The sequence below is a fragment of the Eriocheir sinensis genome, chromosome 55 (genome assembly GCF_024679095.1).
Source record: "Eriocheir sinensis breed Jianghai 21 chromosome 55, ASM2467909v1, whole genome shotgun sequence".
Taxonomy (NCBI): domain Eukaryota; kingdom Metazoa; phylum Arthropoda; class Malacostraca; order Decapoda; family Varunidae; genus Eriocheir; species Eriocheir sinensis.
The window spans coordinates 10,294,268-10,302,314 of NC_066563.1; the positions used below are offsets into that span (position 1 = coordinate 10,294,268).

An 8,047-nucleotide genomic window follows, 5' to 3' on the forward strand; every position below is an offset into this window, starting at 1 on the left:
TTCCTTCCCCTCAACCCCTTCATCTTCCCCCTCTTCACATCTTTCCGCTTCCCATCCGTCATCATAATTTTGTTTTCCTTTTTTTATTAGCGTTTCTGTCTATCTTGCGTCATTCTCTTTCTCTATTCCTTCTTCTCCTTCTTCTTCTTTCATTCACTTTCTTCACAGCATCTTCATTCCATCATCTCTATTACCTTCATTATCATCTATTCTTATCCCTCCCATTCTATCCCATCTTTATTTATTCCATTATTCATTTTTTCAAGCTTTTTCATCAGCCTATCATCATCATCACCATCATCGTCACTTAGCATCTTTTTTTTTATCTCCTTCTCCTCCTTTTCCATCTTTATTCATTCATCTGTGCTTTCTCCTTTCAGTCATTCTCTTCCCATCTTCACACCATTACCATCATCATCACTATCATTTCCATTTCCCCTTCCTCCTCCTCCTCCTCCTTCATCTTCATTTACTTTTCTACTCTTTCTGTCAATCTCTTTCTTCTCTGCTTCACATCACTACCATCATCACTATCTCTATCATTTGCCCTTCTTCGTCCCCTTCTTCCTTTTTCTTCCTTTTCTCTCCTCCTCTTCCTCCTCCTCCTCTATCTTCATTTACTCTTCTACTCTTTGTTTCAGTCCCTTTCTTCTCTGCTTCACAGCACTACCATCATCATCACTATCCCTATCATGTTCCCCTCTTCGTCCCCTTCTTCCTTTTTCTTCCTTTCTCTCCTCCTCTTCCTCCTCCTCCTCTGTCTTCATTTATTCTTCTACTCCTTCTTTCAGTCTCTTTCTTCCCGGCTTCACATCACTATCATCATCACTATCCCTATCATCTTCCCCTCTTCGTCCCCTTCTTCCTTTTTCTTCCTTCCTCTCCTCCTCTTCCATCTCTTCTCATCTCCCTCGCTTTTCAATCTCTTCATTCCCAAGCACCCTTACATTACCACCATCACCGCAAACATCTCCCCTTCCTTTTCCTCCTCCTCCTTTTCCTGCTCCCCCTTCTCCTCCTCCCCTCGTTTCCCCTCTCGTCCCCTCGCTTCCCCTCGCCGCCCCCCCAAGGCGCTGACAACCCGCCGCGAGGCTCAGACAAAGAGAAGGCTCGTCATTTCCTCTTATTATTCCCCTCAAGAGTGTGAACAATACTGACTTCCGGAGGGTAAGGAGGAAGAGGAGGAAACTTGGAAACATGGAAATGCCGGCGACAGATAGTATAATGGCTCATTACGAGGTTGCCCGCTCTGGTGATTTAATCTGCTCGACAGCCACTTCGGTATTCAGTTTACTTCTGACGCAACGAAATAACGGTCGAGTCGATTTTTAAAAGAGTTGACGGTATTCGTACTTACTACTAAAGAAAGATTGTTCCACTGGTAGATGACTCGGTTTGATAAGAAACTCCTGCCAATGTCCATACTACGTCGCCCCAATTGAATAAGTAAACCGCTATTTCTATTTTTTTAGTTGATTTGCACCACCACCACCACCACCACCAGCGGAATGGCACTGCGGCACACCCAGCGTGATGGCGGGAGTGGCACTGCGGCGCGGCGCAACACACCACCACCAGTATATAGGCAACAGAAGTGACACTGTCCACCGCCGCCGCCGCCGCCACCATCACCACAGTTAAAATTGTGTTCTGGGGGCCCCGTAACACACCGCCGTTAATCTTTAAAATTGTTGAACAGTACTTATGCTTCCGCTTCCAGATTGCACGAGAATACCAGCTGAGAATTGTCAACCATCGCCGAGTGGCCGAGGCGCGGTGAGCGTACTGATTCCCACAGAAGTGATTCTCTAATTCTCCGTCGATAGTTAGCTTTACCTAACAGGCACGGCTGCAGCTCACAGGCCAGAAGTGACGTCCTTGTCCCATGAGCCAATCTCCGCGCGGCGCTAGGCATACCCCAAGAATCCTGAGGGTGCGCGGACACACACACACACACACACACACACACACACACGCGTCCTATAATCGTATACACACACACACACACACACACACACACACACACACACATGTCGTTTCTAGGTAGAAAAAAATCCGTTCTCTTCACCTTGCTCGTTTAACCATAAATCTTGTCTTTTTTTCATTTGTATCGAGGATGACAAAGTTTGAATCGCAGCCTCCTTGATCCATTGTTCATGTTTCATTAATGTAAATCAATATACGCAATACATCCAAAGAGAGTATGAATGTGTGAGTTATTTACCAGCTGTCGTCATGTTCTAACAACGCCAGCGGCAGACCTTCTAGTCCCAGTGAGCTCGTTCAGTCTCTTAACAATTATCCATTATGCCACTTTTTCGTATACCTATATGTTTTGGACGGGTGCTCAACCATACGATAATAAAGGGCATGAATACAATAGCGAGGCGCCTGTCCTTTTAAACATTGACTCATTTTACGCTAACCCTGTGGTATCTGTAACGTACGAAAATAAATAGATATTCCATTAACTCTATAAGCTTCAGGCGAGTCACAATCAGGTCACCCTAAGCCCTTACAGTGCCCACAACTCTATTGAAGCCACACTCAGGCCACGAAACCTGAAACTCGTGCTCATCGTCCCTCCCCCAAGTCGCTACGCATCGTGGTGGTCATCTGCCTGCCGCCGCCGCAACTTTGCCAGATTGTCGTACTCTGCCTCATATGTTTGCCGATTTCCGACCCCAAAACTGCTTTCATCACCCAAATAACTCCCTTCATATATGGTTATCGTTTAAATGGTTACTTATTGGTGCTTCTTGGCAACAGTTATGGACCAGAAACCGGTAAATACGCGGCTCTGAGTACGATAATCTGGCAACGGGGTACCTGCGGGCGGCCATTAGTGTGACGTCACGGTGTTTTGGTGACTCCCGTGTCCCCGTGTGCTGGGCGGTCCCGCGAGTTTTAAGTTGATCTGTGCGTTTATCCCTTCCTTCCATCCACCGGTGACAACGGAGATAGGGTGACAGTCTTCCCAAGCTTAACCTGGCGTTGGTGGAGGTGCTGGGTGGCTTGCAGGAGACGAAGGAGACGGAGTAGTGCCGGGCCGGTGTTGCTGCCCTTCACGTCAACGGTGAGTCAGATTGTTGGTTAAATTTTTCGTGTTAGGAATAAGAACACAAGGACATATGGGCCGTATTTCTAGACACTTCGTCGCCCAAGGACACATATTTGACAAGGCTTTCGTAAGAGTTGTGGGCATTTCCAGGAGTACTTTTATGACCCTGGTGGTAGTTTGGCCCTTCTTCTGTACCGTGAACCTAAAGAAACACTCATTAGAACCCAATTGATCCCCTCTTTGACCTTTAGAAACACTGATGTGAGAAGCGAAAGTGCCTTATAATACCAACCAATAAGTCTGCAAGAGGCCACTAGGTCTACACAAAGCAGCTCCCGTAAACCTAACCCCACGTAACTTCACTATCCATGAATTTATCTAATCAATAATATGTACCGTACTGACTCTCACTATCTGACTAACTACCAAGCCAGAACCGAAGCACTGTGTTGCCGTTCGAGACTCAGAGTGAAGCGGTTCGATGGTTTAGCACGGCGGAAACGAGTCATGAACGAGTCATTACATTTTCGTTCTTGTGTGGTCATGACGTGTTCTGTACAAGTAGTATCGTGGGTTAAAGTATGTCACGTCTTTAGGGTGTTACTGTCTGTTAGGGAAATATGAGTACCATTGATTTGAACCAGTGATACAGAGGAGCTGAGATTGGCGACTTTTGTGTGTGTGCGTATGTGTGTGTTATCAAGGGACGAGAGGAGAAGAGGTGGACGCGTTGAGGGTAGGGTGAGAGGTGGTTGGGAGGGATATGGTATTGGTGTGGTGGTGATTGTGGTGGTGGTAGTGATGGTGGCATTAAAGAAAAGAAGAACAAGTAAAAGAAATAGATGAAGAAGAGAAGAAAAGTGAAGGAGAAGTAGTAGTAGTAGTAGTAGTAGTAGTAGTAGTAGTAGTAGTTGTAGTAGTAGAAAAGGAAGAGAAAGAATTATACAAGAGAGAGAGAGAGAGATTAAAGGGATAAGGGGAGATAATGGGAGATTGGAGATACTGAAAAGACTGAAGAGGAAGCGTTGAAAGGGTGCAAAGAGGAGGAGGAGAAGCAGGATAATGATAATGAAGAGAAGGAGGAGGAGGAGGAGGAGGAGGAGGAGGAATAAGTAAAGAAGAACCAATAAGAGATGAGGCGAGAAGAGGGATTAAGGTGAGAAGAAAGGAAACATCAATTAAGAAAGACAGGTGAAGGGACGGAAGGATTTAGAACAGGTGACGAACAAAGGGAGAAAAAGAAAAAAAAAAATAAACAAAAGTAAAAGTCATCACGGAAAACAGACAATTGATAATACTGACTTACATAAACATACATACATACATACATACATACATACATACATATATCACTCTTCCTTTCCTTCATTCCACTTCCGTATATATTTCTCCTCTCATTCTTTCCTCCACTCCTTCCTTCCTTCCTTCCTTCCTTCCTTCCTTTACTCCACTTCTCTTCAACCTAACATTTCTCTTCTCATTCTCTCCTTTCCCTCTCTTCCTTACCTTCCTTTCTTACTCCACTTCTCCTCAACCTTACATTCCTTTTCTCATTCTCTCCTTTCCCTTCCTTCTCTTCATTCCTCCTCTTCCTTCCTTTCTTCCTTTCCCCAAACATACAAAGACACATTCATACAGGGCGATAGTAGTAGAAATAGTAGTAGTAGAAGAGGATAGGGTTGCCTGAGAGAGAGAGAGAGAGAGAGAGAGAGGGTATGGAAATGCAAGCTCTCCCTCCCTGCCTCGTATAATCAACAGGAGCGATGCTGAGACTGGAAGGTGAAAAAATCTTCCACCTGAATATTCCTCACTCAACGCGACCCCACCTGTGTGTGTGTGTGTGTGTGTGTGTGTGTGTGTGTGTGTGTGTGTGTGTTAACTTTCCCTTTTATTTTGCTTTTGTTTATTTATTTGTTTTATTTATTATTTTTTTTTTTAGGTTTGAGTCAAATTCGTATTGTCTCATATTTTATTACATTTTATTATGCGATTTACTGAACTGTGTGTGTGTGTGTGTGTGTGTGTGTGTGTGTGTGTGTGTGTGTGTGTGTGTGTGTGTGTGACTTTCTCTTTCATTCTCACGTATATTTTTTTTTTTCGTTTTTTTTCAGAATTAAATCAAGTTCGTATTGGCTCATATTTTATTACATTTTATTATATGACTTACTAAACTGTATGTGTGTGTGTGTGTGTGTGTGTGTGTGTGTGTGTGTGTGTGTGTAACTTAAACTTTCATTATCACGCAAATGTATTTTTTTTATTATTTTTTATTATTTATATTATATGATTAACTAAACTTTGCGTGCGTGTGTGCGTGTGTGTTTGTATGTGTGTGTTTGTGTGTGTGTGTTTGTGTGTGTGTGTGTTTGTGTTAACTTTCCCTTTCACTCCCACGTGTATGATTAAATTTTAGGATTTTGTCTTTTGCAATTTTTATTTAATTATTTATTTTTTTATCATATTTACAAAACTGCGTGCGTGCGTATTTGCGTGCGTTGCTTCTTTATACTACGATGCAAATAATCACAGCGATATATACGGGCAAGGGGGATCCATTTGTCAGAGCCCGTGTAGCTCAGTCGGTAGAGCATTAGGCTTTTAACCTAAGGGTCCAGGGTTCGAGTCCCTGTTCGGGCTGCATTTTTATATTTTTATTTTTCATGTTTATTGCATTTATTGGTGCGTTTCTATATAAGATGTATCGTGGTGGACGTGAAATTCGGTTTGTAAGTCGGAAAAATGGTAAAAATGGGATAATTGTGTTTTTCATATTTTATTATTTTCGATTATTTTATTTTTGGTCTACTATTTGGTTTTATTATGTTTTATTTGACTCATTGTATTAAAGTGAGTGGTAAGGACTTTTATTATCACCATATTTATGCACTATCATCATCATCATCATCACCCACTATGCAGTATTCAAAATAACGTCACAATATGAGAAAGTACACCATATATTTTAGTCATCCCTCCCATGCATGTTCCATTTTCTCCCTTTCTCTTCTCCCTCCCTTCTCTTCTCTCTCATTCTTTCTCATTCCATCTTTCTCGCCTTTCCCCTTCTCTCTCTATCTCTCTTTCTCTCTATCTTTCGTTACCTCACCACTGACCGCCTTCCCATTTTCATCATGTTCTCCCTTTTTCTTCCCCTTTAACACACTCCCTTACTCCCTTTACCCTTTAGCATCTACTTCATTCCCTTTTTCTACTCCCTTGCTTCATTCCAGTTCCTCATTCCTTCCTCACTCCACTTCAGTACTCCACATTCCCTTTATTCGTTTTGGTTTTTAATTCCCATTCCTTCATTTCACTCCACTGTTTGATTCGATTCCCTCACTCCACATTCCTACACTCCATTCTTCAACTGTTATACTACTACTACTACTACTACTACTACTATTACTACTACTACTACTACTACACTATTATTGTCATTATCACTATTACTGTTCCACTCTTCCACTTCAGTCACTTACTTTACTCCACTTCCTCATTCCACTTCACTCCAATACTCCACATTTCTTCTTCGATTTTGTTTTCATTTCGCATCGCCTTCACTCCTCTCTTCCATTCCACTCCCTCACTCCACTCCATTCTTCAGTTCCACTCCTTTACTCTGCTCCACTCTTCCATTCCACTTGATTCATTCCATCCACTCACTCCACATTCCTCTTCCATTCCACTCCACTCACTCCCCAACTCCACATTCCTGCTCCATTCCTTTCCCTCACTCCCCATTCCTCCCCTCCACTCCCTCCCATGGTGATCTTTCCTCCCTCACTCCACTCTTTCACTCCACCTCACTCCGCTCACTCCACATTCTTCCACACCACTCCCTACCACGATAATATTCCACCTTCTGAGAGGATATTGATTAGAACTGACCACCTTAGGCATGCACTGTCACTCCACCCCCACTCCACCCTCCACCTGCCCCCCCACCCCCCACCAAAGGGTATTAGTGCCAGGAATGCTGCTGTGGAGTGCCTGAGGGAGTGCCAAAGGGGAGTGGCTTGCCCCTGATGACTGAGTGTGCTTGTGACAGGTGTAAAAGAATGGGTGGTCGTGATATTATGGTGGAGGAAATGTGAGATGGAAGTGGAACGGAGTAAAAGAAGGAAGGAAGGGGGATGGAGCAAAGAGCAAAAGAAAAAGAAGAAAGAGAGAAGACGAAGAAAAAGAATCATAGGAAGAAGATAATAAAGATCGTAGTAACAGTGAAATAAGAATAAGATGAAGAAAGAATAACAAGATAGAAAACAACAACAACAACAATCATATAGTTATACACAATCATCATAATAATAATAACTAACAATAATAATAATGATAATAATAACAACAACAATCAAAGCAAAACAAAAACACCACCAACACCACCACCACCACCACCACCACGCACCATCACCCTCGTCATCATCGTCATCATCGTTACCCGGCTATCGACTTGCTCTAATGGGCCTCCAAGGAGCAACTACCTCGTCACATCAATCCTGCCAGGCGTCCCGAGGCGGCTGGTTCCGTGTAGGAGTTTAATCAGTGTTGAGTCATATATTAGTCTGCAGGTGTAGGTGGGAGAGGTGGAAGGAGGTGTGGAGGTGGTGGAGGTGGCGGGTAGTCTTGTGGTGGTGCTCGTAAAAAGGTGTAAGGAAGAGGAGTGTAAGAGGAGGGTAGTAAGAAGAGTTAGAGGAGTAAGGGTGTAAGGAAAGGGTTCTAAGAGGGGTAAGAGGAATAGAATGGTGCGAAGAGCTAAGAGGAGTGTAAGAGGAGTAAGAGGAAAAAGTATTAGGGTGTAGAGAGGGGTGTTGAGAAGGATATAAGAGGAGTGGAAGAGGAGTAAGAGGAAAAAGTATTAGGGTGTAGACAGGGGTGTTGAGAAGGGTATAAGAGGAGTGGAAGAGGAGTAAGAGGAAAAAGTATTAGGGTGCAGAGAGGGATGTTGAGAAGGGTATAAGAGGAGTGTAAGAGTAAGGAGTAAGAGTG

The 8,047-nt window shown here is 43.4% G+C and overlaps 1 non-coding gene across 1 annotated transcript; it reads left to right on the plus strand.

Annotated features, from left to right (window-relative positions):
• Positions 1–5,625: 5,625 nt before the first annotated feature.
• Trnak-uuu (transfer RNA lysine (anticodon UUU)) lies at positions 5,626–5,698 on the plus strand. Its single transcript has one exon. It is a non-coding gene; the product is annotated as a tRNA-Lys (tRNA).
• Positions 5,699–8,047: the final 2,349 nt, after the last annotated feature.